At 33.7% G+C, this 11,147-nt stretch overlaps 1 long non-coding RNA gene across 2 annotated transcripts; it reads left to right on the top strand.

The window, feature by feature from the left end:
• Positions 1–9,080: 9,080 nt before the first annotated feature.
• Positions 9,081–9,597, top strand: LOC132786044 (uncharacterized). Of its 2 annotated transcripts, none has more exons than XR_009632398.1 (3): positions 9,081–9,209; positions 9,293–9,370; positions 9,417–9,597. It is a non-coding gene; the product is annotated as an uncharacterized LOC132786044 (long non-coding RNA). The 2 variants fall into 2 exon arrangements; XR_009632397.1 differs by having other exon boundaries at positions 9,094–9,209; positions 9,464–9,597.
• Positions 9,598–11,147: the final 1,550 nt, after the last annotated feature.

The raw sequence follows: 11,147 nt of genomic DNA, 5'->3' as shown, positions 1-11,147 counted from the left end.
AAAATAAATTTTTTCTTATTAATGATTATACAAATGTTATAAAAAATAACTCTTAAGATTAAGAATTTTACGTGTATAAAAATTAATCGAATATATTTAAAAATTCTCGTTGCAACTAAGTTTCAATCCGACTTACAAAGTATATATAAAGCACAGCTAGTTATTGATTTGTAATATCAATAAATGTCTGCTATAGAACAAAATGTCAGTAAATACTACAAATATACTCATAAGTTAAGTACATATGTCAACATATTAACCAGTCCTATGCATAGTGATATCTCTCTTTTGTTGAATAAAATTCCAACTGACGTGGTGCTTAAATTGCTTTAAATATTATTGTAATCGGGCATCAATTTATATTCTAAATAAAGGAGGAATGGTATTTCAAAGTTTAAACATCTAAAAAACCTACATGTAGTAAACAAATATATTAGGAAAATTAAAGCATGTCAAGTTATTTTAACCAGTCGTAATTGAATTCGTTTAGCTTTTTATATACGTATGTACGTAGTACATGCACATATATAAAGGAGCTGCAGAACACCACTTGAAATATTAAGCAAAATGAACTTTACGTGGGGACTACTTTTGATTATTGGCGCTGCCTTGGCAGGAAATCAATTGGACGAGTGGCTGGCACCAAGTGACATCCAAGAATGAGATGAATAACAAAAAAATTTTAAAAATATATAAATCTCAAAATATACAACTTAAAGAACATTACATTAACTGTATTTTATTTAATAATAATACAAGTAAGAAAGATACCCGCTACCATTTTGAATAAAAGCTAAAAAGCGTGGTATTAATTTTACAATTTTCTACATTAATATAATATAATATAATATTATAATTAACCACATCGAGGTCGTAATTCGACTCGTTTAGGTTTTAACATACGAATGTAGTATATGCTTATATAGAAGAGCCGCAGAACACAACTTTAAATATTAAGCAAGATGAACTTTACTTGGGGACTACTTTTGATTATTGGCGCTGCCTTGGCAGGAACAACCGCCAATTGGATAGCACCAAGTGGCATTAAAGAATGAAAATAAATAATAGAAAATAATACTAATTCATTGTTATATATATAAAACAAGTAAGAAAGTTACAGTCGAGTCTGCTCGACTGTGAGATACCCGCTACCCATTTTTTAATAAAGGCAAAATATTGCGGTATCATTTTCAAAATATACCGAAAATACTAAAAAAATACTAAAAATGTACCAAATGGTATGTTTGGTATATCGATATAGTACACCATTCAAAATATACCATAGACGGCACAATATACCAGATTGTCAGCCAAAGCAACTCAGACCCCTAGTAAGTCGGCGTTTTTGCCCATACAAAAGTATTTTTTAATAACTTTGACAGCTCTAGCTTTAAAATTGCACTTGTTATTCGATTTTTTTGATTTGCGGGGGCGGAAGTGGGCGTGGCAAAAATTTGAAACAAACTTGATCTGCGTGCAAACATAACAAATGCTGTCGAAAAAAAAAATTATAGCTCTTTTAAGTAAACGCACTAAATTCAACTATTTTAAGATATTGTGTTCTGGACTCTATTCTGAAACTTCTGCAGATATCAACTAAGATTAATTAAAATTCGGAATATTTTTCTATAGCAATAAGTCTCCACTTTCATGCCGTTGTGTACTGCCCTCTACATACATACTTGTACATATATACGAGTACATACATTTTCTTGTTATATAATATATATATATATATATATATATTCAAGAATGAGTCGCATAACTAATGGAAGTATAATACAAATTTGTTAAATGCAAATAGGAGTATATCAAAATAAAACAAGTATGAAAGCTACAGTCGAGTGTACTCGACTGTGAGATACCCGCTACCCATTTTGAATAAAAGCAATATATTTTGCGGTATTATTCTCAAAATATACCAAATATACTGCAAAAAATACTAAAAATATACCAAATGGTATATGTGGTATATCGATATAGTACCGCATTCAAAATATACCATAGACGGCACAATATACCAGATTGTCAGCCAAAGCAACTAAGACCTCTAGTAAGTAGGCGTTTTTGCCCATACAAAAGTATTTCTTTAATAACTGCGACAATTTTTATCTGATCGCAACCAAATTTCCGTCCGTCTGTTCGTATCAACATCTAGATCTCAGAGACTATAAGAGATTGATTTTTTAACAGCGTTTGTTATGTTGCGCGCAAATCAAGTTTGTATTAAAGTTTTGTCACGCCCACTTCCGACCCCGCAAATCGACAAAAATCGAATAACTCGAATTTTGGTGCATACAATAATTCCTATAGGTCTTTGTGATTCCTGATTTGGTTGCGATCAGATAAAAATTATCAAAGTTATTACAGAAATACTTTTGTATGGGCAAAAACACCTACTTACTAGGGGTCTTAATTGCTTTGGCTGACAATCTGGTATATTTGGCACTCTATAGTATATTTTGAGTGTAGTACCACCACCAATATACCAAATAACCAATTTGACATATTTTTTATTATTTTCGTGGTATATTATTGTGGTATATTTTGAGAATGGCACCGTATTATTTTGCTTTAGTCAAAATGGGTAGCAGGTATCTCACAGTCGTGTACACCAGACAGTCGTGTAAGACTAGACTGCAGCTGCCATTTTTTACTACACACAATTATTTCTTAAATAATTTAAACATTATAAGGTCGGAACCAAATTTTCAGGAATCGTAAATTGGTATTCGATTTTTTTTAACTTCTTGTGTCAGAAATCTTTATCTTTTATAGTCTCCGAAATCTATATTTGTATTTATTCGGACGGACAGACAGACAGACCGACAGACGGATAGAGGACATGGCTTTATCGTTTTGACTCCTGACGCTGATCAAGAATATGTGTATTCTTTATTTTACAAACTTTATTAATGTTCGTATTGTAGTTCAAAAAAACTATGAATGGGAACATGTGAATAGGAATCTGGTTTAAAACATTTTTTAATAACACATGTTCAATTAATATTTGAAAATTACAGAATAAATTTTTTCTAGTAAGGATTATACAAATGTTATAAACAATAACTCTTAAGATTAAGAATTTTACGTGTATAAAAATTAATCGAATATATTTAAAAATTCTCGTTGCAACTAAGTTTCAATCCGACATACACAATATATATTAAGCATAGCTAGTTATTGATTTGTAATCTCAATAAATGTCCGCTATAGAACAAAATGCCAGTAAATACTACAAATATACTCGTAAGTTAAGTACATATATCAACATAGCAACCAGTCCTATTCATAGTGATATCTTTCCTTTGTTTGATAAAATTCCAACTGTAATCGGACATCAATTTATATTCTTAATAAAGGAGGAATGGTATTTCCAAGTTTAAACATATAAAAAAACCTACATGTAGTAAACAAATATATTAGGAAAATTAAAGCATGTCAAGTTATTTTAACCAGTCGTAATTGAATTCGTTTAGCTTTTTATATACGTATGTACGTAGAACATGCACATATATAAAGGAGCTGCAGAACACCACTTGAAATATTAAGCAAAATGAACTTCACGTGGGGACTACTTTTGATTATTGGCGCTGCATTGGCAGGAAATAAAGTGGACAAGTTTATGGCACCAAGTGACATCCAAGAATGAGATGAACAATAAAAAAAAATAAATATATATACATATTAAAAATATGTAAATCTCAAATTATACACCTTACAGAACATTACATTAACTGTATTTTATTTAATAATAATACAAGTAAGAAAGATACCCGCTACCATTTTGAATAAAAGCTAAAAAGCGTGGTATTAATTTTACAATTTTCTACATTAATATACTGCTTATAATTAACCACATCGAGTTCGTAATTCGACTCGTTTAGGTTTTAACATACGAATTTAGTATGTGCTTATATAGAAGAGCCACAGAACACATCTTTAAATATTAAGCAAGATGAACTTTATTACTTGGGGACTACTTTTGATTATTGGCGCTGCCTTGGCAGGAACAACCGCCAATTGGATAGCACCAAGTGACATTAAAGAATGATTGTTATATATATAAAATGAATAGTTTCCAAAATAAAGAGCCTACAAAACATTACATTAATTGTTTTTGAAAAACGTGAACATAACAATATGAATATAAATTTTAAAAAAAAAATACATTACTCATTTTCTTTTAAGTAAACGCACTAAATTTAACTCTTTTATTTTTATTGTGTTCTGGACTCTATTCTGAAACTTCTGCAGATATTAACTAAGATTAATTAAAATTCGGAATGATTTTCTATAGTATTTCATGAATGTCTAGCAATAAGTCTCCACTTTCATGCATTATTTTTGCTATTATGATAACGGTTGTTCTTGTGGTTGTTCATATAGTTTGTTCTCTATGTTATATTTTTGGTTTATTCAGTATTATTGTCGTATATTCATTTTGGTATATTTTAAGAACAATACTGCCCTCTACATACATAGATATATACGAGTACATACATTTTCTTGTTATATAATATATCGACAAGAAAAGATGTTTCAAATTAAAAGAATGCTAATGTAAATTGAATGACTAGCCGTATCTAATTCATAATTTCATTCGCCAAACAGTAAAAAAGTATATAAGAGACGCAAAATCGGGACTTTGTATACTATATACAGCAAAATGAACTTCTCTTGGGGACTACTTTTGATGATTGGAGCTGCAGTGGCAGGAGTTAATTATAATTACGATTTGGCCCCCGGTGATATTCAAGAATGAGTAGCATAACTAATGACAGTCTAATACAAATTTGTTAAATACAAATATGAGTATATCGAAATAAACAGATCATACAATTTTTTTTTGTTTTATTGCTTTAGATTTTTCTAATGTCCACTAGTCGAAACACCAGAATAGCCTGCGTAATTTTAAGACTTGAGTAGATTTTTAATAAGTTTATAGTTATCTGTCTATAACTGTTTCTTAAATGTTCTAATACATGGATGAATCTCGAAGTTGGCTTTGTTAACAGTATTTTGTATTACTCGTAATATTATAATTTTTCCCTCTACCCATAGGGTAAAAGCGTATTGTAACTTTGGGCCGGCAGGAAATGTACTTAACAGACAAAAGGGGGCATCGTCGACCCCATAAAGTATATATTATATATTCTTGATCAGCGTCAACAGCCGAGACGATCTAGACATGTCCGTTTGTCTGTCCGTCCGTCTGTTCGTCTCAACATCTAGATCTCAGAGACTATAAGAGATTGATTTTTTAACAGCGTTTGTTATGTTGCGCGCAAATCAAGTTTGTTTCAAAATTTTGCCACGCCCACTTTCGACCCCGCAAATCGACAAAAATCGAATAACAAGCTCGAATTTTGGTATATACAATAATACCTATAGGTCTTTGTGGGCTGCGATCAGATAAAAATTGTCGAAATTATTACAGAAATACTTTTGTATTGTAGTACCACATCAATATACCAAATAACCCATTTGACATATTTTTTATTATTTTTGTGGTATATTATTTTGGTATATTTTGAGAATGGCACCGTAATATTTTGCTTTAGTCAAAATGGGTAGCGGGTATTTCACAGTCACTCGATTGTAACTTTCTTACTTGTTTTGGTTTATTTCAGTATTATTTTAGTATATTCATTATGGTATATTTTAGGAATAATACTGCATTGCTTTGCGAGTATCTCACAGTCAAGCACCCTCCATGTCTACATATATACATACATAAATTTCCTTGTTATGTAATATTCCAACAATTAAGAACGCTACATTCGTTTTACAAATGAAAAGTTGCTTCAAAATAAATGAATGCTAATGTAAATTGAATGACCAAAAATACATCGAAGTTGGTATAGCAATTTTAGATCACATTCAAAATATATTATAGAGTACAAAATATGCCAATATGTTAACCAAAGACTAGACTGCAGCTGCCATTTTTTACTACACACAATTATTTGGTTGCGATCAGTTAAAAATTGTTAAAGAAATAGTTTTGTATGAGCAAAAACGCCTATTTACTGGGGGTCTTACTTGCTTTGGCTGACAATCTGTTACATTGTGCCGTCTATAGTATATTTTGAATGCGGTACTATATCGATATAGCAAATATACCATTTGGTATATTTTTAGTATTGTTGTAGTATATTCGGTATATTTTGAGAAAAATACCGCAAAGTATATTTCTTTTATTCAAAATGGGTAGCGGGTATCTCACAATCGAATACACTCGACTGTAGCTTTACTTGTTTCGACTTGCGGGCTTGTCAGAAATCTTTATCTTTTATAGTCTCCGAAATCTATATTTGTATTTATTCGGACGGACAGACAGACAGACAGACAGATAGAGGACATGGCTTTATCGTTTTGGCTCCTGACGCTGATCAAGAATATATGTAACATATATACTTTATTTTACAAACTTTATTAATGTTCGTATTTTAGTTCAAAGAAACTATGAATGGGAACATGTGAATATGAATCTGGTTTAAAACATTTCTTGTTCAATTAATATTATAAATTACAAAATAATTTTTTTCTAGTAAAGATTATACAAATTAATATTAATATTATAAAAAATAACGCTTAAAATTAAGAATTTTACGTGTATAAAAATTAATCGAATATATTTAAAAATTCTCGTTGCAACTAAGTTTCAATCCGACATACACAATATATATTAAGCATAGCTAGTTATTGATTTGTAATCTCAATAAATGTCCGCTATAGAACAAAATGCCAGTAAATACTACAAATATACTCATAAGTTAAGTATATATATCAACATAGCAACCAGTCCTATGCATAGTCAAATCTTTCTTTTGTTGAATAAAATTTCAACTGACGTGGTGCTTAAATTGCTTTAAATATTATTGTAATCGGGCATCAATTTATATTCTAAATAAAGGAGGAATGGTATTTCAAAGTTTAAACATCTAAAAAAACCTACATGTAGTAAACAAATATATTAGGAAAATTAAAGCATGTCAAGTCATTTTAACCAGTCGTAATTGAATTCGTTTAGCTTTTTATATACGTATGTACGTAGTACATGCACATATATAAAGGAGCTGCAGAACACCACTTGAAATATTAAGCAAAATGAACTTCACGTGGGGACTACTTTTGATTATTGGCGCTGCCTTGGCAGGAAATCCTTTGAGTTCGTGGCTGGCACCAAGTGACATCGAAAAATGAGATGAATAATAAAAAAAAAAATTTTTTAAAATATGTAAATCGCAAAATATACAACTTACAGAACATTACATAAACTGTATTATATTTAATAATAAAACAAGTAAGTAATGTCACTACTGATGCTATTATGAAGGGCCTTACCTCAGTGAACACGGCTCCAGCGATCCACAGATGGATCAACCGCCTTCTTAGTGACAGGCGGGTGGTGGCTACGTGGGGCGATTCAACCATTACAAGGAAGTGCGAGGTGGCACTCCCCAGGGTGTGGTCCTCTCGCCTCTCCCTTGGAACCTGGTTGTGAATAGCCTATTACATAAATTCACTAGACGGGCTCCCATGTTAATTGCCTATGCCGATGACATAAGCATTGTGATAAGTGGGAATGCCCAACCACCCTTCCCTCCCAAAATAGGCTGCACTATGCTAAACCCGAGCTAAGCAGTAAAATATGTGGTCCTGGATAGCAAACTGGCATGGAAACCAAACGTGCTAGAAAGGGTGTAGAAGGCTTTCGGAGCCTTGTACATGGCGAAAAAGATGCTTAGCTGCACTTGGGGCCTCTCTCCTAATCTAATGCGGTGGATATACGTCTCAGTTGTTCGCCCTATCCTCACCTATGGTATTCTAGTGTGATGGCAGGCCACGGAAAAAAGGACGTACCTATCCATCATGGAAAGGACACAGCGTCAAGCCCTTACTAAAGCCCTCGAGGTAATAGCTGGTGTCGAACCGTTGAACCTATACGCGCATAGCCGCAAAATCGTCCCTTAGGATTGCCGCAACAGGCAATCTATCCCCCTTACCAGTACTGATCACATAAACACGATATTCATGGAACCGGACTGCTGGCGGGAAGGGTTATGCATTCCTGAAGCCCTCAACCTCTTCACCGACGGGTCGAAGATGGATGAAGGAGTCGGTGCGGCCATATACTGCCCAGACCCGCTCTCCAAACACTCCTATAAACTCCCTGAACATTGCAGCATCTTCCAGGCGGAAGTTTTTGCCATTGGCAAGGCTGCAGAAGTGGCTCGGGGTTTACAGCGCTATCACAACTCAATTAATATCTTTGTTGACAGCCAGGCTGCAATCAGATCAATGCACTCTGATGTGGTCAAGTCCAAAGTTGTCCTGGATAGCAGAAGAGCAATAGAGTCGCTGAACGCATCTGCGGTCGTGCGTATCTATTGGATCCCAAGCCACCAGGGCATCGATGGCAATGAGATCGCAGACACTCTCGCCAAAGAGGGAGTTGGGCTCGATGTCGGTAACATGTGCAATGCTCCGATATCCCTGCGAACTCTAGGCAGAGAAATTGAAGTGCGCTGTAGACTTCAGTGGGACGCGAGCTGGCGCAATGCCAAATCGTGCAAAACTGCAAAGCTGATGTGTGCTTCTACTAACAACAACTTAACCAAATTCGTTAAGCATTTTAACTGGTCACTGTCTGTCAGCTGTCCATGCTGTAAAGATGGGTATCACGAACAGTGATCAGTGCAGCAAATGCAACGAGCCCGCGGTTAAGGAAACACTTGAGCATCTTATCTTCTCTGTAGATGCCCAGCGTTATCCCGACTCCGGCTGAAATACCTCAATTAGCCGCGCCACAACGATCTTCGTGACGTTTCACGGCTATATCCTAGGATGCTGCTGGCTTTTGCCAAAAATGCATTCATACTGTGCGACTTCTGAGACGAAGATACGCTCCACCGCACTATGGTCCCAAATCCCGATTTGGTGGCATAAAGTCCAAAATTTCATGGAAGAAAATCTGAATTTTTTTTTTATATATTTAAACTAGATACCCTAGATAGAAAGTATCAATAAATATTTTTGTCAAAAATGCAATCTTGCAATTTTTACAGATGTTTAAAGTCAGGTGATTGAGCAGCTGATTTTTGTGACAAAATTGGCGGGAAATTTTTAATAACTTTGAGCGCTTGGCAAATCTAAACTAAACAATATTTTTCTATTATTTAAAATGGATATTAAAGTTGGAGGTATGTTAATTACGAATAATAAACACAGTTTGTGTGGTAATTTGATTAACGTTATATATTTGTACTGTTTTGTGTTGTCCAAGGAAATCAAAAAGCTGACAAAAGTGTTCGTCTTCTGTAGAGGAAAAAAAGGTGTTCTGCGTATTTGTGCGTTGTTTAATGTATGTTAAACAATAGTAGACACTTTATATTAAATTTTAATAATAGTTTGGTTTGCGGCTTTTTGCGGCTTTTCCGATGCTTTAATTATTTAGATGTGCTTGAATTCTGTCACGCCACGTTGCTGGACGTGTGGATGGACAGCGGGCGCCACTCTTCCGCGCTGGTTGAACTTGTATTTGGTCAAATAGATGAATGTACACTGAGTGACGACAAAAAAGAGAGCAATAAATAAAAAAAAAAAAAAAAAATTTAAATAAAATATCACGTATACGTCATGATGTCTATATGGGCATTGGAGTAGGCGTGGTCAAACTTACTTGAAAGTTTGCTTAAATTTTTAGAGTGGTCTATTAATGAAGTATGCCAAGTTTCAGCTCGATAGATGCAATATTCGATTTTATGCCACCAAATCGGGATTTGGGACCATAGTGCACCGGTACAGCTACGGACCTCCACAGGTCCTATATGATAGTTATCTGTCTATAACTGTTTAATGCTCTAATACATGGATGAATCTCGAATTTGGCTTTGTTGAAAGTACTTTGTATTACTCCTAATATTATTGTATAATTATTCCCTCTACCCATAGGGTAAAAGGGTATTGTAACTTTGGGCCGGCACGAAATGTACTTAACAGACAAAAGGGGGCATCGTCATAAAGTATATATGGTATATTCAACAGCCGAGACGATCTAGCAATGTCCGTTTGTCTGTCCGTCCGTCTGTTCGTATCAACATCTAGATCTCAGAGACTAAAAGAGATTGATTTTTTAACAGCGTTTGTTATGTTGCGCGCAAATCAAGTTTGTTTCAAAATTTTGCCACGCCCACTTCCGACCCCGCAAATCGACAAAAAATGAATAACAATCTCGAATTGTGGTATATACAATAATACCCATAGGTCTTTGTGATTCCTGACTTCGTTGCGATCAGATAAAAATTTTCGAAGTTATTACAGAAATACTTTTGTATGGGCAACAACGCCTACTTACTAGGGGTGTTAATTGCTTTAGCTGACAATCTGGTATATTTGGCACTCTATAATCTTGAATGTGACTTTTTTTTTAGTATTTTTGAGGCATATTATTTTGGTATAATTTGAGAATGGAACCGTAATATTTTGCTTTAGTCAAAATGGGTAGCGGGTATCTCACAGTCATGTACAATCGACTGTAGCTTTCTTACTTGTTTTGGATTATTTCAGTATTATTTCAGTATATTCAGTTTGGTATATTTTAGATATAATACTGCATTGCTTTGCGAGTATCTCACAACCAAGCACCCTCCATGTTTACATATGTATATACATACATAAATTTTCTTGTTATATAATATTCAGTCAATTAAGAACGCTACATTCGTTATACAAATGAAAAGATGCTTCAAAATAAATGAATGCTAATGTAAATTGTATGACTAGCCGTATCTAATTCATAATTTAATTCGGCAAACCGTAAAAAAGTATATAAGAGACGCGAAATGGAGGCTATGTACATTCAGCAAAATGAACTTGTCTTGGGGACTACTTTTGATGATTGGAGCTGCAGTGGCAGGAGTTAATTATAATTACGATTTGGCCCCCGGTGATATTCAAGAATGAGTCGCAACACTAATGGAAGCCTAATATAAATTTGTTATATACAAATATGAATATATCAAAATAAACAGATCATTCAAATTTTATTGTTTTTTTGCTTTAGATTTTTCTAACGTCTTGAGTAGATTTTTAAAAAGTTTGTAGTTATCTGACTATAAATGTTTCTTAAAGGTTCTAAT

Source organism: Drosophila nasuta, chromosome 2R (genome assembly GCF_023558535.2).
Source record: "Drosophila nasuta strain 15112-1781.00 chromosome 2R, ASM2355853v1, whole genome shotgun sequence".
NCBI classification, from domain to species: Eukaryota; Metazoa; Arthropoda; class Insecta; order Diptera; family Drosophilidae; genus Drosophila; species Drosophila nasuta.
Note: the sequence above shows the minus strand (reverse complement) of the source record. Positions and strands in the feature narration are given on the sequence as shown.